At 42.5% G+C, this 23,210-nt stretch overlaps 1 long non-coding RNA gene across 1 annotated transcript in view; it reads right to left on the reverse strand.

Annotated features, from left to right (window-relative positions):
- Positions 1 to 783: 783 nt before the first annotated feature.
- Positions 784 to 23,210, reverse strand: part of LOC132247783 (uncharacterized) — a 111,981-nt gene continuing 89,554 nt past the window's right edge. The window contains exon 2 of the long non-coding RNA XR_009459216.1: positions 784 to 6,793. This is a non-coding gene — a long non-coding RNA (uncharacterized LOC132247783). The remainder of the gene's footprint in view (positions 6,794 to 23,210) is intronic.

Raw genomic sequence — 23,210 nt, forward strand, 5'->3', positions numbered from 1 at the left:
CACAAAGGATTCCCCATGTTCCTGCCACCTTCTGGTCTGTCCACTCCAAAGGCCCCAGGCATTGCAGCCACCCTCCCACGGACAGAGTATAGATGGAATGGGCTCCCTCTAGTGCCCAATAATACTCCACGCATCCAGCAGTGGCTGCTACAGGAAGCAACTCTGCATCTTGTGTCTGTTTTGCTGAGCCAGGCCAGAAGCAAAGAGCTGACCCGAGACGTAGACTCTGAACTCCCACATGGCATCTTGTAGCACTATCACTAGGTTAGCAATGCTGTATGTGCTGCTTTAGCTTCTGCTGTTAGCTGTGCCAGTGAAAATCTATATTAGTTCAGCAGAGTTCACTGAAGTTATTCCAAGTTAACATCAGTGAAATTAGTGGCCCAATGCAATTCTAACCCACCTATGTAATATTAAAAAGTTGATCCCCAAAACACTGAATCATTGAATTGATCTCCATGGGACTAAGATCAGGTCCTAAGAGAATGAAATACTTTTAAAATCATGTTTTCCTCTGTGTTCTGTTAAATAATTATGATTATGGACATCAACCTCTTGTAATTCTGAGAATAATTGTGACAGTGCTCACCAGATATTCCCTTTACAGTCCCTTATTTCAGGCGTACTGAGTCTATAACATTTCTAAATGCCATCAGGTTTTTTTTTCCGCTGTTCATAACTAATTCATGAACCAGCACTATTCCACAAAACTTCTTCTCCATATTTATTTTTTTACAGGTTTCTTAAACGTTTAGTAACATGTTCCAGAAAATCACTGACAAATAAGGGGAAACAATTATTTTGACATCACAATGATTTAACACATGAAGTAATCCATTAAATTGTGCTTTACACCAATAAAAATCTTCACTTCTACAAACTAGCTTTTAAAGAGCAATAAAAGTAGATATGGCCACTCACAATACAATCTTTTAGCAGCAGAGTTCATACACATTATTGCACATAAACAAAGAAGAAGAGTCCCTTAGGGATTTAAAATCTATTAATTATCCTTTCACCTTAAACACAACAATTGATGGAAAAGTCCTGGTTTTCCTTCCAGCATTAGTTTGAAATTCACATGAGAATGACAGGTTATGAAATGTGACAAGCGAATCACAAAACTCCTTGAGATGGCCAAGAAGTGAAGTTTGTTATAACCCAGAGAATTGACTGCTATCCATAGAAAAAAAATTGCAAAACCAAACTAGAAGAGGCATTTAAACACAATTCTAGATCTCTTTCCTGAGTACCTTGTTGCTGTTATTAGGGAAGAGTAGTTTTCAGTGCCGTCACAACAGCTCTCTTTTTCTGACTGAACAGCACAGTACTTTCCATCGTCTTAATTTGCAGAAGTTTGGGATTCACTGGGGACTTCATTCTGATCTCATTTAGCCTGGTTAAAATCAAAAGGACTTCAAGGGATGTCATTCACATAGCAGTGGTGGAAAACCAACACAAGGGAGTTCATGAATCCATGCAGAGAGCATTTTGCATCCATATAGTATTTAATGTGTAATGTACAACATGGACATTAATCAGAATTGCTCTGGGTCCGAGAAACAAGTCATTAATGGAGCAGAAAGAGTGCTTATAGCAAGAAGGTTAACCACTGGGAAGGTCTCCCACGCTAATTGACACCAGAGACTGAAACACTCTTACGGAACAAATTCAGATCTGGCCTATAGTGGGTGTTACTTCTATTACTAAATTGGTTTACAGAAGTTCTGTCCCAGATCCCCCCCAGATTCAAGTTAACTCTTAGTTCCCCAGCATCCCAGGATGCTTTGCACCTTCCCCACAAACCTCCTCTCGCAGGGCGGGCAGGCTAGCTTTGGCCCAAGCCGTCTGCTTCAGCCAAGCAGGGAGAGATGTCATAGCACCCCCCAGCTTGTGGCCTGGGCCACTACAGGCACATGGCTGGATTTCTGAAATAAAAAATGAATGTCTGTTTACCTTCTTACCAGCTCAATCTACACAGCTTAGACTAACCTGTGAAGATTGAATTGATCCAGCCTTGGGCTTTTTGACTGTCTGTACTTAGCCCATGTGTCACTTATCACACTGCTTATATCATTGCTCTATTGGCCCAATTACTTGATGACAGGAATGGAAGAGGCTGAAATCCAGAAATGGGGCCAAGCTGCCAAGTCTGAAACCAAATATAGGAATTTCCCCAAAGTTCAAACCTGACGTTCTGTTTTGCCTATTACAGATACAGCACAGCTGTGAGGTTTGGCTCTGAAACAAACCTTCACAAACATCAGAGGAATTGGATCCAGTTTTCTAGATTCAATGCATCACTAACCACCACCAAAAACATATGTCACTAAGGAGATTTTCTTGCATTTTTTTACATTCTCATCACTGCCACAGGCTGTTGTAAGGAATGGCACTGGGGCAGAGAAAAAGATACTGTATTGGTACAAAGTTGTGTGTGTGATAATGTGTGTGTATACACTCTGGCATGCAGGGAAGATAGACTTGATTTTCATCTTTTGACAAAATACAGGCCACAGACAATATGTTCACTTACACCAAACAAAACTACCAAATCTCAACATATCAGCAGGATTTTTTCCTAGCATGACCCTGCATTCAAGTGTATCTGGAAATATGCTGCAAGTAGTGAATACATGATGTGGAAGAATAGCAACAACATCTGCATTACAGGAAAGTGAGTAATGGAGCATCACAGTAGCAGAATGGAGGCAACAGTTTTCTTACTCCATTCAATAATAAAAGAAGCCATGAATGTGAAGAGCGATCCAATATCTTTGCTTGTTTTTTTTTTAAATAGTGCTTGTGAAGTTTTGGAAATAAACACACTAAAATAAATTCTGAACTCATTTAAAGCAACATAGTTACAATGAAAATCAGTGGAGTTACAGAAATGTAAGCTTGGAGTACAGGGCTATGAATCCAGCCTGCTCCTCTGATTAGTGGCATAAATTATTTTGGAACGTCTGCTAATAATAATACTCAAGGTGAACTGACTGTGGGTTTTTCTGAAGCTGCTGACGTCATTGGGAAGGCTTTGGATGCAGTCTTTAGTCTTGATGACCTTTAGAGACTGCCTGACTGGCTCAGTTGTTCCTGTGCAAACACCTGTATGTGCAAAGAAGGCTCAGCAAGAATGAACTTTAACTAATTCTCAGGCATTATGCCTCTTGTTAACATAAATGCCATTGCACACTAGCAGCCATCAGAGACTGGGTTTTCCCTTCTGGGAGATAACTGACTAAAAGGTTAGGCCTAATATTAATGTACGGCCAGACTTTTAAAACAAATTTTTCAGCCACCCGGAGGCTTTGCTTTCATTGTCCCTGATAGAATTTGCTCCATGTCACACAGCAGGAGCAGTTTGGAGAGGGGGTGCTGGATGCATAGTCATAGGTGTTGCTGCAGGCAGCAAGCTCCCAGCATCCCTCTCCCCTCACCCGGGATGGCAATGCTGTCAAAGTGAAACACTGGATCACTGTGGCTAGGGGAGGAGGAGGGAGGAATTTCATTAGGTGAAAAGAAAGAACAGCAGGGAAGAAAGGAGAAGAGCACCCACCTGCTTTCAGAGTGAAAAGTAAGGGTCACTTGGCAGTAAAAGGCAGGTGGGAAGAAAACTGTTTATCTCCTTTCTGTTCTCTCTTTTTTCCAACCTCTCTAAACTCTTCTTTTCCCTTACCCTTCCTTCCACCCTACCTGCACCAGCCCACATCAGCTGACACTGCTCTACTTTGCACTCAACCCAACCAAAAGCACCCTTTACCCTCCCAGCTCAGAAAGTAAGCTCCTTTCCTCCCAACACCATCATCTGCTCCATCTCCTACCCCTCCCCCTGGCATCTTCAAACTCAGACCACCTCTCTTAATGGCACCAGTTTGGCTCCATCCTCGTCTTCCTTCCTACTCCTCCAGGTCTTATAAACACAGCCTCCCCCATCTTTGCAAAGCAGAAAACACATCTTCAGATTCAGAATCATTTCTCCTTCCTACCTAGTACCCACCACAGTGTCAGAGGGATCCACTCTTCCTTATCCTTACTTAGTTGCTGTTGGGTCTGAAGAAGCAGGGAAGTACAACACAAACTCATGTTCCCTTGGTCCTTCTTCTCCCTGTGCTCTAGCACTATACACTGAAAAGTCAGACTCTTACCTCTGAAAGAAAAGCACCAGCTCTGTCTGGAGCCTAGTAGCAAAATATTGCCTGCAAAGCATCAGCCACTCTACAGGGTTGTGATATTGTGGATGTGGCCTAGCTTCTCATGACCAGCTGCCCAGGTGGAGATGTAGGGAGATGAAGTAACATGGACTGAAATGCTGCTGTCTTACCAAACAAAATCTTGCACTCTACAGCTAACAAGGCAAGTTGGTAGTCTTTTTTCCCCTTTAGTATTAGTTATACTCACTTTGTAGGAATTCCTGTTTTCAATACATTTTTGTATGCACTAACTGCCACTGATGTTTTGACAAGTGTTTTGTTAGTCTAAAATATCAGTGTACCCTGAAAACAAGACAACATTTGGAAATGTAGTGACAAGTTTTCAAAAGCAGTCTCTCTCTGTGCAAAATAATTTTGGAATAACTTTTCTTTACTGTCCCCTAAACCTCACATCTGTGAACCTAGATTGAGTAGTTTGATTTTAGTAACTGGGGGGATAAGCAAAAAACCATTCATGAATGCAAAACTAAATTTGGAGGTGTACAGATGGTGAAACCACTTTGAAAAATGGCCCACATAATGCTAGATTTATGCAACAAGGGAAAAATGTATCTCAAAAATTATTTTTGCATATACACCATTACAAACAGCAGAAAACTCTGAACTAGACATACTATTTTAGTCCCAAGAACCTAAAATATGAAGAAAGAATCAATTATTATAAATCTTTTGCTAGTCAACATTTAAAAAAACCCAGATAAAGATCTGTTGCACAGGAAAGCTATAGACTTTTAGAATATTTTCAACTCAAGCATTGGGATATATACATTTGTAAAACCGTGCACAGGAGAAGATAGCACATTAATATTAGTAACAAATTGCAAGATTTGTTCACACACCTTTTGTATCCTTTAAAAAAAATCTAAATTTGATAGATCATTACCAATGCAGTCTCTAGAAAGAAAACCATATTAGTTCTTGTCACTCAATATAAAAGAACCTTTTTATAGACAATGCTTCTAGAGCAGATTTGGAAAATGTCAGATTCATACTGAAACTTTTTCTCCTCTTCTCTTTCCCTTTTTTTAATCTTTCCCTTTATCCTGTTCATAGATTTCACCTTTTGTGAAAGTCAAAGCAGATATCATAACCTTCAGTCAAGTAATCTAAGCAAAGCCTGGTCTGCAGAAATTCTCAGTTACAGCAACTGTCCCATTCCTCTGCCAAGCTTTCAGAACGAAGGTTGCCTACTAGCAGATTTGGTAATATGCACCAACATCTGCTAGAATTAGGTAGAAACTAGCTAACTCATTTCTCTTCTAAAACACGAGTGATTATAGCCTTTCACATGAGAAAAATCAGCATGTTAAGCCTGTGTGCCACTTAGTGCTTGATGTAATTAAATCACTTGGATGAATTACTTTTTTTTCTTATTGAAAACACAGCTTGTAAGTGTTTCAAGAGCAACATGGTTTTCTCTGTTTCACTTAGTGCAAAGCTACATAATACAGTTACAATGGATAGTATGACATAGACCATCTTCAACAGTGTAGTAAGACTCAAATTTTTTCTTCAATTTTTTATTCACATTTTCACAAATTTCAGTAGCTCAAATTATGAAGAGTACATCTGTTAAAGCAAAGGAAAGAGCTACCTGGTCAAGCTATTCTCAGAGCTTATGGTCTTGTAGGAAGTTTATTTTGAATAGGAATCTATGCTATCGCCATTTAGTAACATTAATTAATGTGCATTGAGGAAGAATAATATTCTTCTAGCTGACAGAAAATAAGAACTACTAAGACAAAGAAGGCCTATGGTTAGACTTTGTCTTATTTACCAAACAATAGTCATTTCTTGTCTAATCTGTGAGTTACCAAAGTTGTACACAACCTTTCCAATCTGTGTTTCTTTTGGCTGAGACTGAAGAGTTTCACCATCTTGCCACCTGACTATTGTAATCTTCTGTAACAGTGATTTCTTCCGCAGTTTCTTCCTTTGACCACTGGTGAGCCCTTTGCTCCCGCAGCAGCCTCCGCTCCTCTCGCCTTTTTTGCCGGTTCTTCTGGTGCTCCTCTTGCTTAGAGTACTGAAAACGTTGAAGAAATAGGTCCTTAGCATATTCATAAAGCTGCATATCCAAAAAATTCAGATCCTCTATGCGTTTCCGTACCCCCTCATCGATATCTACATTCGAGGCTCGTGTAACATTGAACTGGGTGAATGGGGAAATGAACTGCAGGTTGAATGTCCTCTCAAAGAGATACTGAGTTTTCCTCTGAAACTCTGTGAGTCCAAAGAAGGCCATGTTTTTCAGGTTGTTCTTGGCGCTTTGTAATAGGATCATATTCCTTTCACTTTCATTCATAAAAGTCAAATTGTAACATCCAACTAGGCTGAGATCTGCCAGCATACGCACCTGGCGGTTGTTGGCTAAATTATAACTACAGTCCATAAATTCCTGTAAACTGACTCCAGACCAGTCATCTCCTTCATAACAGGTAGGCAGCTCGTCTGGTGTTGGACTTCTTCCATCACACATATGAAGGGAAGTTTTCCATGTTGCACCTCTCTGGACATGCTTCCATTCACTCAAGTACCGTGACACCGGATCCCTCAACATTGTGATGTAATAGAAGTTCCTGAAACAACATTTTAAAATAAGCTTTAGGATTCATTAGTATTTATTTTATTTCTCTGACAAAATGCTTACCAGGCAATGTTATTCTTTTAGCTTTTGAAAGTGAAACATGACCAAATAATATATTCCTTTCAAATATGACCCTCAGATGATAAAATTAATTGCAGCTTACAATAGTCAAAATACTTCCAAGAATGTGGACTGAAGCAATATTTTTACCCAACTCTTTCATCTAAACATCTTTTATCATTACAGTTTCTGTAGTTCTTACAAGTTCTACTTGAAAAAAAAAATCAATAACTACCTCTTCCTTAAATCCTAGTGAATAGTATAGCAAAACAGAGAACACATCTTAAAAATGATTAATACTGTAAATAATTGGTAGGCAGGTTGGGATTGAAAGAGATACCACAAAAAATGACCAGTGAATATACAAGAGGGATACTTCTTTGGATTTAATTATAAAGTTTCCTCAAATGACCACCTGTTCAGCCATCTTTAATTTACACGGGACTTCACAAATCCACACTACTGTTAATAAACCAGTATTAGCACTATCAGAATCAACGGGAAAAATATTCACACCATTTGAAAGACAAAACAGAGAACTGGTGAAACAGCTGGTAAGCGTTTTGGAAATGTATTGGGATGAAGATTACACAGCAAAAAGATCTGCATTCCCTCACCATTCTTTGGCACATAATGAATCTAACTCAATGAGAAAATAAAATCCTGCTACCTCTCTTCTAGCCTGAGACATTCATACAATTTGATAATCTTTATAATACTTGGTCAGATTATATGAGTAGCATGCACCAACCAGTTGCTCCAGCTGCTGTCAGTAATGTCACATGGAAGATTTTGGCATAAGCTGTTGATTTGAACAAATGTATCATTAAATGTGTTCGACTAAGAATAATGACCAAACTGAAACCCATTTATATGATTTGATTTGAGACAAAATCTAGATTAAAACTAGTTACAATCACAAAGATTAAAAGGATGTGTTGTTGAATGCAAAAATTAACATTATTCAGATGTTACCTATCTGAAATATCAGAGAGAGGCCAAAAATCCATACACAGTAAAAGCTGCACTATCTGGCATCTTACAAGTCAGCATGCTCCACTAACTGGCATGCTGGTTTGTAAGATACAGTGAAACTGGAAGTACCCACTGTGGCGCTTCCAGTTTCTCCGAGCCCCCAAGGCCCGGGGCAAAGCAGCCTGCGCTGCTGAGCCCCCATGGCCCGGGGGCATAACAGGCTGTGCAGGCCTGTGAGGGGCCCACCTCCCTATTCCATGGGGCAAGCAGGATAGACGGTGATGTGGCAGGAGGGGCGGAGGGACACCCCAGACGCGGCGGGAGAAGCGGCAGCCAGGGCCACTCAATTAACCGGAATATTTTGTTATCCACCATCCCCCATTCCCAGGGGATGATGAATAACAGAGCTTTTACTGTATTTTGAAATAGAATAAATAACTGCAGACCTCATATTGACAGTTTGTCTCTTAGTTGATGTATGGAAGTTTTTGGCAATCTGAAATGGGTTAAAATTGAGTATACTCAGAACAGTCTCTCATGGACTGAATTTGTAATTGAAAAAAGATGTTATTCAAGAAAAATCTAAATATTAGGATTGTAGTCTAGGGGCACAACTAACAATCTTATGATTTTTGTCAGCTGCAATAGCAAAAGAAAAAAGCCCAGGAGTGAAATTAACCCAGATGGCATGGTATAAAAATAGAGGTTTGCATGACTCATTCGACAGTGAACAATACATAAATAAATTATGAGTCTGCAACCTCTGATCTGTTGATCGTATCCTCAGATTTCTTCAGACAGTTATGATCTCAAGATGCTTCTTATTGACCCTGGCTGACACTCAGAAAAATGAGCAATATTGATAACATGATGCACTGAAAACAAGCTAACACTGCACTGAAAACAAGTTGATAGGAAATCACACTGCAGTTGAATGAAAAATCTGACTATTTATAGTTGCTGGGTACAATGGTATTCCTATCCAGATCAAAATATGTCACCCATTTTCTGAACACTGAAGAATCCTTTGTGCTTTTTCAGATACTTCAGCTATCAATTGTGAAAGAGATGTTCTCAAATCTTGCTAAAAATTCAGGTATCCCTCCCCCCCCCCCCCCTCCCCCAAGTTAGTGACTTCCATCCTCAAGATCTGTAAACTCTGTTCCAGAATGAGGTTCCAGTGTCAAAAGTGCTGACTGCTCACTGCTACAACATCTCTTCTCTACGTACTATCTTCTGACAGGTTCTATGTTGTATGATTTCACAGTAGAGTGGCTGCAAATTTTCTGGAATAAGGAGAAATGTATGTTGGGTTGTGTTCCAGGGTGTACTTTGACTACATGTTGTTCAAGTTTAGGAAGGACTGTATTTTACAAATATTTTGTTCTTTTGTGCTAGGTTGTCTATTTGCCAGATACACTATATCCAGTTGTAGTCCAATCATGCTTTTCTATCTTTTTACCCATCCTCATTGTCCCTGAGCATTACACAACCATTCATAAATGGAAATTCCCCAAATCATCTCTTAGAGTTCCTATAAACTTAGGAGTAGTAGAAATGATTTCCCTTGATCTGCCACTATACTCCACTGCAGAGGCCAGTGATTTCCCCAAAAAGCAAGACTGAGCAATGATTTTCCATCCCACACAAAATGTTCTTCTCCACCTTGACTTTGCCTTACATTCCTGAGAGAAGATTAAGATGTGCTGTCAGGCAAACAGGAGAAGAAGTGTATATTCTCCAAGTGGTATGCAGTCAAGTAGCCAAGGAAATTCAGATCCTTCTCAAACACTCAACAGCTTTGTGCATAAGAAATTTATACTAAAGGTTTTGAACCTAAGATAGCATTTGCACCTTCAGCATTTCTAAGCCAATGCACTGGCAGGAATATTTCAGAAAACAGCTCCAGGCAGTCAAGGTGCACAAGAGCCCTACGCTGTGCTTTAAACTAAGTATGACGGGGGATGGGGAGGCAGGAGATGGAGAGAGTCTAGAACCTACAAACTGTGAGACATGCAGCAGTACCCCCCAGGAAAGTACCAAGGGGCGTTTTGGGCATCAGAATGGGGGGGGCACCAAAGGCACCATTCGGAGAGCTCAAGTGCCTCTATACTAATGCTAGGAACATGAGGAACAAATCAGGAAGAATTCGCACTTCTGCTTGCAGGTAATAATTTCGATTTAGTGGGGCTAACAGACACCTGGTTGTTTCCCTACCCATGACTGGGCAGTACACATTGTGGGCTACAAGTTGTATAGAAGGGACAGAGTAGGGAGAAAAGGGGGCGGGGTTGCTCTCTATGTAAAGGAGAATTATACATCTACCCTAATCAAAATGGGATCAGAGGAGGAGAAAGTTGAGGCATTGTGGGTTAGGGTACATGGAGGTCGAGGGGAAAGGGACTTGGTGGTGGGGGTCTGCTACAGACCACAACACCAAGAGGAAAAGCTAGACTTGGAATTCTTGAGGCAGCTCTCAGAGGCCGTACAGTCTAGGGATGTGGTTGTCATGGGGGACCTAAACTACCCTGACATCTGTTGAGAGGAACAGTCAGCCAAATCCAATTGTTAGCATAAGTTCTTAACCTGCATGCAGGTCCTTCACCTAATGCAGGAGGTATACAGTCCCACTAGGGGAAATGCCTTACTGGACTTGGTGTTGGCTACGGGGGAGGACCTAGTAGAGGAGCTGCAGATTGGTGGTCACCTTGGGGACAGTGACCACCAATGAACTGAATTCACCATCTGGCATAGGGTGGAAGTGCTTGACTTTAGGAAGGCTAAGTTTAGTGTGCTCAGGAGCGTAGTCAATGACACATTGCAAGATAGGAGTATTGGCGAGATGGGAGTCCAGGAAGGGTGGCCATTCCTAAAGCAGGCAATCCTTCAGGCGCAGAGGGAGACGCTCCCAGCATGAGGGAAAAGGGGGAAAGGAGCCAAAAAACTTCCTTGGCTAAACAGGGAAATCCAGGGGAGCCTAAGGGCAAAAAAGAAGGCATATAGGCAGTGGAAGCAGGGGGAAGCTACCAAGAAGGAGTATGCCTACTTGGCCCATGCTTGCAAGGAGGCAGTTAGAAAGGCCAAAGCAACTACAGAGCTGAGGCTGGCAACACAAATTAAAGAAAACAAAAAGTCTTATTTTAGGTATGTAGGGAATAAAAGGAAGGTGCAGGGCAGCATAGGACTCCTACTAAACAGGAATCAGCAATTAGTGACAGAGAGGGGGGACAAGACTGAGCTATTCAATGAGTTTTTTGCCTCAGTTTTCTTTAACGGGGATCAAGATAAGTTTCCTAATGTGCTCTTAGACAGGCATCAGGGGGACACCAGCCCACCAACTGTCGACACTGACTTGGTGCAGAGTCAGTTAGATGGACTGGATGTGTTTAAGTCAGCAGGCCCGGATGAGCTGCATCTGAGAGTACTGAAGGAATTGGCCGGTGTCATAGCAGAACCACTGGCACAGCTGTTTGAGCACTCATGGCACTCAGGTCAGGTCCCAGAGGACTGGAAAAGGGCCAATGTGGTCCCTATTTTCAAGAATGGGAGGAAGGAGGATCCGAATAATTATAGGCCAGTCAGTCTCACCTCCATCCTTGGAAAGGTCTTTAAAAGATTATGAAGAATTATATCTGTGCGAGTCCAGCAGGAAAAATAATGCAGCAGGGAATCCAGTATGGATTCATAGCAAGTAGATCATGCCTGACCAATCTGGTTTCATTTTATGACAGCATCACAAAATGCTTAGATGCAGGAGTAGAGGTGGATGTCATTTTCTTGGATTTTAGCAAGGCCTTTGATAAGGTATCTCATCCCATTCTCATAAATAAATTAAGAGGCTGTGATATAGATGTTTGCGTGGTCCAGTGGGTGGCAAATTGGCTTAGCAGTCACACCCAGACAGTGGTAGTAGACGGGTCGGTATCGACCAGGAAGGATGTGGGTAGTGGCGTCCCACAGGGTTCGGTTCTTGGACCTGTACTCTTCAATATCTTCATCAGTGACTTGGATGTGGATGTGAAGTGTACTCTGTCCAAGTTTGTGGATGATACTAAATTGTGGGGTGAAGTGCACACTCCGGAGGGTAGGGAAAGATTGCAGGCAGACCTAGACAGGTTAGAAAAGTGGGCAGTACACAATAGGATGCAGTACACCAAGGACAAGTGCAGAGTGCTGCACCTAGGGTGCAAAAATATCCAGCACACCTACTGGCTACGAAGTGACCCTCTCAGCAGCACAAAAGCGGAAAGGGATCTCAGAGTCATAGCGGATTCCAAGATGAACATGAGTTGTCAGTGAGATGAAATCATCAGCAAAGCTAACCGCACTTTATCATGCATCAGCAGATGCACGACAAACAGAACCAAGGAGGTGATGCTTCCCCTCTATGTGGCATTGGTCAGGCCGCAGTTGGAGTACTGCATCCAGTTTTGGGCACTGTACTTCAAGAAGGATGTTGATAGACTCAAGAAGGTCCAGAGGAGAACCACTCGTATGGTTATGGGCTTACAGGACAAGCCCTATAAAGAGAAACTGAGGGACCTGGACCTCTTCAGCCTCCACAAGAAAAGGCTGAGAGGTGATCTTGTGGCTACCTACAAATTCATTAGGGGGACGCAGCAAGGGATTGGAGATGCTCTGTTCACCAGGGCACCTCTTGGGGTGACAAGGAACAATGATCACAACCTGACAGAGAGCAGATTTAGGCTGGACATCAGGAAGAACTTCTTCACAGTAAGGGTGGCCAAAATTTGGAATGGGCTTTCAAGGGAGGTGGTGCTGTCCCCTACCTTGGGGGTCTTTAAGAGAAGGCTGGATATGCATCTGGCTGGGGTCATCTGATCCCAGTACTCTTTCCAGCCTAGGCAGGAGGTTGAACTCGATGATCTGTTAAGGTCCCTTCCGACCCTAGCATCTATGAATCTATGAATCTATGAAACAGCTAAGAACACTGAAAGGCAGTTTGAAAATTTGTATTATTTCACAGTGCTTTTTAAGCTGATGCCCCTCCCTCTCCTGGGATAGTTTTAGATGTTAAAGTACATGTTAACAATTGCTCTTGATAGATATTTATGCCTTTAATAATGTTGTTGCCTTTCCCAACCAACCTACAGTGCTCTCATTTTGGTATGTCTTGGGGCAATGACAACTAGCAAAAACAATCCTTCCTGTGCATAAATCATTTCTATCTCATTATTGGATATGCAGATATATATGCTGCTCAGTAATAGAATATAAGATGAAAAGCAGAATCTAATACAAATGCAGTGAAATGAGGAACCATCTCTTTGTCTAACTCCAATTTTCTTATGGCAGACCAAGAAACTTTCTCCTAGCATTTATTGTTTCTACCTTATGACTATGTAACTTTTCATTGGCTTGTAAAACTAACTCCCTTTCTCTCAGTATTTCTTGAATTTAAATCCTGTAGATGGGGGCAGACAGAGAGATGACCATTCACAGGAAATTCTCTGTTTTATCACTGAAACACAAAATGCTCATCAACAAACACTGCTGTATTGTTGAATATTTGTCCAAACTTGGAATGACCATTATTTTAAGTGAGATAGCAGTTCAGTCTCTGTGTACAGTCAGTTATTGACCACTACATAAATGACTATCAAGATTGCTACACAGTGTACCAGTTTACTTAATCATCCAGGTTTGGGGATACTTATTTAAACTCTGAACCTTTAGTTCCCATCCCTGAAGTATATATGTTTTGTTCTTGCATTAATTGATTTACTGCTTGCATGTGTTTCTAGAATGTTGCGTCTTTGGGATGAAATGTAAAGTTAGCAAAATGTAATTTATGAATCAGAGAATGCAAGATTTAATGGCCAGTTGGGCTGGTAGGCAATAGATCTTTACCAATAGCTTGAAACCTGTTTCATTTTTGATGCTATGATAATTAGGAGCCCTATTATCCCCAATATCTGGGTCTTCCCTACATTTTTTGTGCATCTACATGTGATGATACATCACTGTAACAATGCACTACAGCAACATAGCGTACATGTGACCAGCAAATACTTTGCCGTAGCAGAGCAGTCCCCATTATAGTGTGCCACTATGGCAAAGTAGCTGCTAAAAATAACAGCACACCGTGTATCAGGACAGTATGGGCAGTTACTTCTTCATGATTTAGTACTTCCAAAAGGAAGTAGTAAAACATGGCACAGTAACAACATTGCCATAGGGCAATATGTAGACACATCCATAGGGAACAAAATACCTCATGAGGATCCTATTCAAGGAGTTACTTTAGAATTCTTTCTTCATGGAGAAATGGGGGTTGGTTGGATGCTTTGAGAATTAGGTTATTTTGGGGGATCTGCACATGGTTATGCCTCAAAATTATCCTCTCTTAGGAAAACCAGTTGAGAGGGAAGGAAGATCTTTTGCATCAGAGGTGACATTGCTCTCAAGGATCTTCCTATCCCTGAGAAGGGGTAATGTTATCATCCTAGAATACTGATATTTCTGTTTTAAAAATGCAAAAGCAGAAAGGCAGATGTAAAATGTAAGTGTATGGGCTAATATAGGGGTGTTCATGGGCAGATCTAGGATTTTGAAATGCAGAGCACGGGGCAAATGGTGTGGCATATTATCCCATATAACACAACGCATTTTTCTCCAGTTAAAGAAAAACTAGAAGCTTTACTAATATGTGAGGGGGGGGCTAGCACTGTAGTATTCAGTTTTAGATCAAAGCAAAAACAAAAGTAAATATTGGAATGTGCACTAATTAGCTAGATTATTTGTAAAGCTTAACAAACACTACAAACCTGGCAAAAGATAGTCAAAATAGTCAAAAGATGCTGTGCCATTAGTCCCATGGTCATTATAGTTAAATATACAGCTTTTATTCCGATTCATAAAACAAAATCTAGCCTCCTTGAGTATCTTGACAGTGCCTCCAATACTTCCCTGTAGGTTATTTCTACAACCAGGTTAACATTACCACACCTAAGTTAAGGTTTTTGCTAAAGTTAAAAACAGTCTGCCGGGCTGTGAAATAGAAAAGAGACATTACCAGGAATGGCTTTGAGCCAGCTAACACAGAAGAAAGGATAGTTCGAAGACTGGAACACCAAGACTATTATAAAGAAGTGTTCAAGTCCTTAACCACTGTGAAGTAGAGAGAGATTAGCAGGAATCAGGAAGATGACAATGAGCCATTAAGTCATTTGGCTTTTATTACGCACTGCCTGATTAAAAACACCACTGACTCTCTCAGGCAGTTGGTTTTAAAGTTTGGGTGCAGCAAGAATCAATGGAGGGTGGGGTGCAACCAGGATCTGCCTTTAGGGGTGCTCAACCTCTGGTCTTCAGGTCAGATCCTTCCAAAGGAGCTATGTTGCCAGCTCATGGGTTTCCCCACAGGTCCATAAATTTGGCAACAAGGAAGTGGTAGCAGCATTAATTTCTGCTCCTCTGCTGCCAAATGCCTGGATTTGTGAGGAGCCTCACAGCCTGGATGCCATAGCCCTGCATAATAGGTCATGCCAGCATGTGTTTGGGTTGGCATAAAGGCTTGCTCCATAGCTGGATATGGCATCTGGGGTTGGGGGTCATGCAGCCAGATTTGGCACAAGGGTGTCACTCTTCAGCCAATACACTGGATTGCACCCATGGACTGGCACCATGTCCCAACCCCTTCTGGATCAGGCTTGTAGACTGATACCACATGCAGGATTCAGCTCACACACAAGCTCTGTGCCTGTCATCTGGCCCACCATGCTGGATGGGGTGAACACCGCTGGGCCTTATTTCAAGCCTACCCCCATTAATGTGACTACCTTCTGTAGTGCTACCCACTGCTGGAGATTCAAAACAAATGATTAATTGCTGTCATCGTATTTGATATTCATTGTACTCTCCTCATTCTTTATTCCAAAGGTCTACCACCTGCATCGAAAAGTCACTAATGCAGAGAGTCTCAGCCTTGAGAACCTGAACAATCAGAATGTGCTTTGATATGTTAATGAAAAGACACTTTGTTTGTACCTTTCAAATGAATGTTAAGAATTTAAAAATAGTATGTTAACTAAGTGGGAATTTGGATATAAGCTTCTGGTGTCAACACATGAATACAGTCATAATAACTGCATAGTGTGTCTGCCAATGGAACTCGTAATGACTAGTAATGTCATGACATGATAGAAGAGAGATATGCATTAATTACTGTAGCTTGCTGTAACAGAGGACTCAAACTCTGTTACTCAGCTGAGAGGAGGAGGAGGAGAGAGAGAAACAGAGATTGGGACATGCTGTCTGGGCTGGAAGAACCATGTCAGAGAGCTGGGGTCCTATCACTTCAAGAAGATGGAGCAGCAAGAGTAAAGGCTGCCCTTTAATTGAGAGATTAAAAGCCCCTTTATGTGCTTTGGACAAAACAGGCAATTGGATAGGAAAAGGGGCTCTCAGACATGTAAGCCCTGGGCAGAAGCCAGAGGAGGCACAGAGGCTTTGCAGTGTTGGGGGATGATGCCCTCTGGGGAAGGGCAGTGAGCCAGCTGCTTTTTGTGTTATAGGCACCAGAGTACTCCAGTAGGGCAAGACTGAGAGCTCAGAAAGTGTTACATATCAGGACAGTTCACTCTCTCCTGTGATGCAGGTTTATTTAGTGTGAGAAGGTTTCTGTGAAAGTGGCAGCTCGTTTTCTTTTGATGTATTGTTTACCTGGTGAGAAAAGGAGTTTCCGTTCAAGCAGCAACTTACCTTTGTGTTAAAGTTAACAGGTGGACTGGGAGTGGCTATAAAGGGCAAATGAGGAGACCACAGGACAGTGCCAGCGGACCACATCAAGGCTTAGAGTTCTGCAAGGGCAGGATGTAAGCCAGAGACAGCCAGGGGGCATATCCCAAGAGGGGCAAAACCACGGGTCAGGGGCCCAGAATCTGAGCAGGGCTGGAGCTCATAAGCTAGGATCCGGTGCAATGGGCCTAGGCTAAAGGAGCTAAGCTACAGGAAGGGGGTGGAACCTGGGAAGGTTGAGACCCTGACAAGGGCTTGGAGGCCCAAGCAGGCCAGAAAATATATATTGAGGCAAAATGCCTCCTGAGACTGATAATTGTCACAACCCAAAGTTGTGAGTTTTTGTTTGTGTGTGCTTCGGCAACGCTAAATTATGTTCCCGCTAAAATTACAGCTTCCTTACACGGCGGAGTTCTCTGCTGCAGGAGAGAACTCCGGTGCAACGGGGAATTTCCCGCCAAATTTGCAGCTTCTTTGCATGGTGCATTTCTTTTGCATCTCAGAGATGCACGGTGCAAAGGAGTTCCCGCCATTTGTATGGGAGTTCGCGCCACATTATTGGCCAATTCTGAATAAAGGCACACGTGGTGGCTAGCTATTGGCTTGCTAGCCGTACAAAAGGCTTGGGTGGTTTCCGCCCAAGCCGGAGAGAGAGGAAACCTGGTGAGAGAGAAAACTTGCCAGGAGGAGGAAACTTCGCGCTGTGTGAAGATCTCTAAGCGATGTGGACCCTTACAGACCCAACGCGCCTCTCTTAAGCAGGCAACAGAGGTCTAAATAGCCTTTGGCCTCTCCCCGTCGCCGAGCGCAATCCTAGACGTATCCCTATCCTATAAACCCAAGCCGGATCCTCGGAGCCTTAACAACTCCGTGGTAGAGGGAACCGAACCAAGCCTGCGGAGCTTTAATAACTCTGGGGAAGATTAGTGCCGTACAAACCCACAGAGATTCAGCCACTCTGGAGGGAACCGAACCCACGGAGTCTTAACAACTCCGGGGGAACTGAATCCACGGAGCCTCGACAACTCCGGGGAAAAGAGCTGACTTGTCGTAATCCTCCAACGGGGATTCAAGCAGAGCTGTGCCTGGAAAGCTGTCCAGCCTACACCACTACCATCCTTTGGTGTAAGTAAACAATCTTTTAATCAACCACTACGTGTCCATAATCAATTCTAGCTCGCCGTGGTCTTCTCCGGCCCCGCGTGCCTGGGCTGCTGGACACAGCCCGCATGCGCAAAGATGGGCCTCAGCTCGCCCCCGGTCGGCCCGCACAATAATGTCTGCAAAGCATGGGAATAACTATGGGGGTAGCTGGAATCCATGATTATTGCCCCTAAAGCTCAACTAGGGTTGTCTTCAAGGAGAAGCTCACCCCATAGAATTTGGGTCAGAGAAACCCAGAGGATCGCACCCTGAGAAAAGACACCTAGGAAGAGGCTACCCAATGTCTGGCAGCAGCCTCCCTTATTAAAAAACCCTAAAGATCAAGTTGTGGAGACAGGTAGGAGGCAGAAAGAGGTGACTGGGGACCGTGACCACCATGGTATCAGACACTAGTGGATTGCCTGAGGCTGTTATACTTGCCTTCAAAACAAACATTATTCCAGCCCCAACGTCTCATTTATTATACTTCCTTCTCTGCAAAAAACTGATGCCTTTCCCAGGACAGATACAGGACCAAAGCTCTCCTTAGCATAATCCACAGAAGTCATTGGATGGCTCTGGAATAATTTATTTGGATGTATGGTATAAACTTAAATAGTTAGACTGTGCAATTCGTATACAGCTAATGGTATGAAACTGCAAGGTGGTTGTGAGATGGACAGTGCATAAGAAGACACAAGCCTCCAGGAAATCCTAGGTGTTCAGTGGGAAGCATGTATGTTATAAGGACCTGGCACAATCCAGACTCCAGTGTATTGAAGATGAATGCTGGTAATTCTTGTGCCCCTACTAGCCTGAGATGCTGTGAATCTGAAACATTAGCATTTATTTTATGACAAAAGGCATACCTGCTAATTCAAAAGGCATCATTTCCATTGGTAATTCTAGTGATATTATCATGCACTGATAATATTTAATTAACATGTCATTTAAAATTAGCTTCTATTTATGATCTAACAGCATTTATTTAATCTAATAAAATATCTTTATATAAACACTGTAAATCTTTGCTAATGAAGTAGGTTGTTCCCTATGAAAGCTCATGCCTCTGAGAACTAATTAGTCTCTAAGGTGACTTATTTCACCTTATAAACTCTTTTATTAATTGTTTGTCATTTTGGGGAAAAATGTAAAAAATGTCAGAGGAGCAGATTCAGTGCTGGTGCATTTTGCCTCACCTAGTCCCTTGGAATAGACATTGCAGTCAAGTGAGATTTTCTAAGCAAGTGATGAGCACTGCAATTTGAGAACAAGAATGGTGACATATCCACTGTCCACTCCTCATCTTTCTTCTCTTGTGCAGACAGTGCTCAGGAGAGCCCTAGCAGAGCTCTCAGAGGCTTTGAACACCAGTGCTGGCAAAATGTAAGATTAACCTCCTCAGTCAAGAAGCTAGTTGGAACCTTATCCCAGAAGAGTGATGGGCTTGAGAAAAGACAAAAGTATCAACTGAAGAAGACATGGAGGAATCTGAGGTAGCAGAGAAAGAAGAGAAAGGCACTGGAGAATTTGTAATCACAATCCTAGCAGCAAGGAGAGTGAAGGACTGACATGATTTCAAATCCTAGGTTCTGGTTCTTCCTGCTGGAAGGGAAGTGAAAGATGTGGTAAAGCTTATTACCAGGGATCCCGGTTTTCTCCGATTTAAAAAAATCCCCAATTTTCAGATTAAAAGATGTTACCCAAATTCCACATTTTTCCTTGATTAAAATGAAACACCACTATACATAGATCTATATATGGTGTTGTTTCATTTTAATCATGGAAAAATGTGGATTTTGGGTAACTTGCATATTATTGTAAAAGGCAAAGTCTAGGTCTCAGACTGAAGTTGCTGAAGATCAGGAAAATGAAAGGTATGGTTCCTAAATGAATTGCATTGCCTACCACTTTGTAGTTTCAGAGAGAGCATTCCTATAGCTGTCACTATCTTGGAACACAATTTTGTGCTAATTCGTACTGCACACTCTTAGGATTCACTCCGATATCAACAGCTCTGAATTTATTTCTGTACTTGGAATCCTGGGATCTCGGGGCAAGAGAAGGTTAACCAGTGACCAGCCTGCTTTTGTCAACCAAATTACACAAAGCATTACAGACAAAACCTCTTACACACCAATAAGTAGGGACATACTGAAATGGCAATTTCATGGATTTTGCAAAACCTGGCATTGCCCTCTTCTCTACTGTTTCCAAACTTATTCTCAGGCATGCACATATATGGGTACCTGGCTAATGCATAGCTGACTGAGCATGCTCCTTTAATGTGATCACCTGTATGCATCCACAGTACAGAGGTAGGAACAAAAACAGCTAGAAAATGGGTATGTGGATAGAAAACTGCCATTTAGGTGCACAAAGGGAAACAGAATTCTGCCATACGTACATACATTATACATCTATATCAATAGCTGTCTGTCTCTATCTAAATACACACACATCTACATAAATACATATGTCTGTCTGTGTGTATAAATCTTAGTTATTACATCCAATATGTGCAATGCAGTCCTTTTTTTTTTACTAATCCTTGAAGTATCAAATTGAGGTTAGATGTCTATGAAATCAGAAGAACCTAAGGAAAGTCTGGGGGTAGAAGAACCACTCCCACACAATAGTCAGATAACTCAGATTTGGTGACAAGCTTTGGTTATCTACTAGGTGAAACAATTCTTTCGTTAGGGCTAGATTTTATGCTACCTATTGGGCATCTAAGCGAACTATCTATTCCACCATGTTCCAGTCCCCGACAATCCATTTATGCATCTACTTTTGTAATACACCATCATCTGGCCCTTAAGATTGAGTCACAACCCTCTCCCCCCTCCTTCCCCCCCCCCCCCCGGTGGGTATGTGGGTCTTATTTGAGGGCTCAGAGTATGTGAAAAATATAGGTATTTAAAAGGGTATTTAAATTAAATATTTTTAAGGGGGATTATTACTCTGCAGGATGAAACTGTCACTATATACACAGCACTGACGAGAAAAAGGCAGCAACACAGAATCACTTCGCTACATAATCACATTTACTTTCGCTTGTTCTGCAATGATTATGCAAGAATAAATGTAAAGCAACACACAGTAGAGTACTGGACTACTATTTCAGGTGCTTTGCCTTTTATATCAGGTTCTTTTGTATGGTTGTAGGTCTGGTTATTATTACAAGTCACTCTACTCTAAATTATTTAGCATATTCATGAATTTTCATTCAACCTATAATTTGTACATCAGAGACACTCTAATTGTGGCAGAGGATGAGAAAAGGCTACTATATGTCCCCAGTGATGCAATTTCTTTTCACAGGTATAAAGTTTAGGCTGTGAGCAATTACTAGGCTCATGAGATGATCCAATCACATGTGGCTTTAATTCCAGCATATCTAGAAGAACATGCAGGTAGTGTATGATAAAAGAGGTGAACATACAAAATAAAAAATCCTAACATACTGTTCTTACTGCTTGCTGAGCTGCTCTGATGAAGAAACAACATTCGAACAGGTTGCCCAAAGTTATGCATCCAAAGCCATACTTAGGGATGTAAATAACAGTGTCCTGATTTCAGTGGATGAGAAGCATCTGCAGCAGTCAATTGAAACTTAAACACTTCTAAAAATCACTTTTAGGAACTTCTGGTTTAGAGCACAGTTCCCAGCTGCAGCAGGCAGCCATATCATGAAATGCCTTTCCTAAACTGGTCAAGCTTCATCCTAGAAATAGTTGGGTTACTTGTTCCCTGTGCTCCTACTGAAAAATTGTTCCCAAACCTTCCCTAAAATTCCAAAATAAATTCATTCATGCTTATTTTTTACTCACTTACTCCTGATTAGTAAAGAGAAGCTCCTCTGATCAGCTGGGCTGTCCACTCCACAATTATCTTAATAGTCTGCTTTTCCATCTGTTCCAGTCTGATTTAACCCTTCTTGAAAACAGGGACCCAGAATTGTTTGCTGTATGTCAGATAAGGACTCTCTAGTGCTTTACACAATGGCAGTAATACTCCACTTCTAGAATCTAGAGGTGCACTGATACATTGGTCCGATATTGGATCAGCACAGCACCAATATAAAGAATATTGATTGTATTGGAAATTGGCCTGATGGGAGGCCAATAATTTTGTCAACAAATGCCCACGCATGTGTGCAGCCACAGTGCAGCACATAGGCAGCAATGTGTGCAGCCTGGCAGCCTGGAGAGCTGTGTCCAACTGGTAAGTCTGTTGCGATGGAAGAGGAGAGAAGAGGGGAGAGGGGTGAGGGGAGAGGGAACGGGCATGAGCGGGCAAATCAAGGCCCCCATGGTGAGAAAGGGAGTGTGGCTGGGGCAAGTGCTGCCCAGCCAGGGTAGGGTGGGTGTGAGGCAGAGCCTAGGGTCATCCAGAGGCATGTGGGGGGGGTGTCTCCTGCCGCTGTGTGCACCCTGGGAGGGCAGGGGGGGGGCATGTGCCCCTGAATCTACATGGGGCATGGGCGGGGTGGGCTGCAGCTGCAGGCTGGGGCTGAGACTCCGCTGGGCTCTTTCCAGTGCAGGGAGTGGGGGGTTGGTTTGGGTTGGGATTGCACTTGGAATGGGCGGTGCTGGGAGGGGGCTATGGTGAATTTTGGGGGGCTGTAGCCTGCCCCGTAGCCCTCCTAACAAGCGCCACCACCACCTACACTGAACACAGCCCGGCGCAGGCCCAGCCCCAGGCTGCAGCTGCAGCCTACCCTTCCCCGCGCAGATCCAGGGGCACCCCCCCCCCGTGCCCTCCCAGGGTGCATGCAGAGGCAGGAGCCTCACCCTCACACCTCCCAGATGAGCTATAGCTCCATCCTGTGCCCCACTCTGCCGTGCCTGTCCCAATCTCTGCCCCACTCCCTCCCTCACTGCGAAGGCCTGGATCTGGCCCCCCACACCCCCTCCATCCTTACTCCCCTTCCACCAAAACAGGCTTATCAGCTGAATGCAGCTCTCCATGCTATATCAGAAATCATATTGGTATCGAGATATGCTTGTTTAAAAATCAGATATCAGTATTGACCCCAAAAATCTGTATTGGTGCACCCCTACTAGAATCACATTTGTCTTTCATAGCTGCTTCACAGTGGAACATTACAGGATCTCCTGTGATAGACTAAAATACTCAGGTCTTTCTCCTCTTCAGTCATTTTCAATGGATAAACTATCAGAATATAACAGAAATTCCTCCTATTAGTCCCTAAGTGCATGACCTTGCACTGTGTACACCAGTCTTCAAGGTCATCTGGTTCTTCTGCATTGCATTCAGATCCTCCTTTTAATTGGCACTGTGTTTCAACTTTGTATCATCAGCACTGCTACTTTTGTCATCACTCTTAGTTTTCTGCCAAGGTCAATAATGAAATATTTCTAAAAATTGGTCCCAACAGTTGAGAGGAACAGTGACAGTTAACTCCCTACAAGCCAACAGACACCCAGTTCAGCATTACCCATTAC

Source organism: Alligator mississippiensis, chromosome 1 (assembly GCF_030867095.1).
Source record: "Alligator mississippiensis isolate rAllMis1 chromosome 1, rAllMis1, whole genome shotgun sequence".
Lineage (NCBI taxonomy): Eukaryota > Metazoa > Chordata > Crocodylia > Alligatoridae > Alligator > Alligator mississippiensis.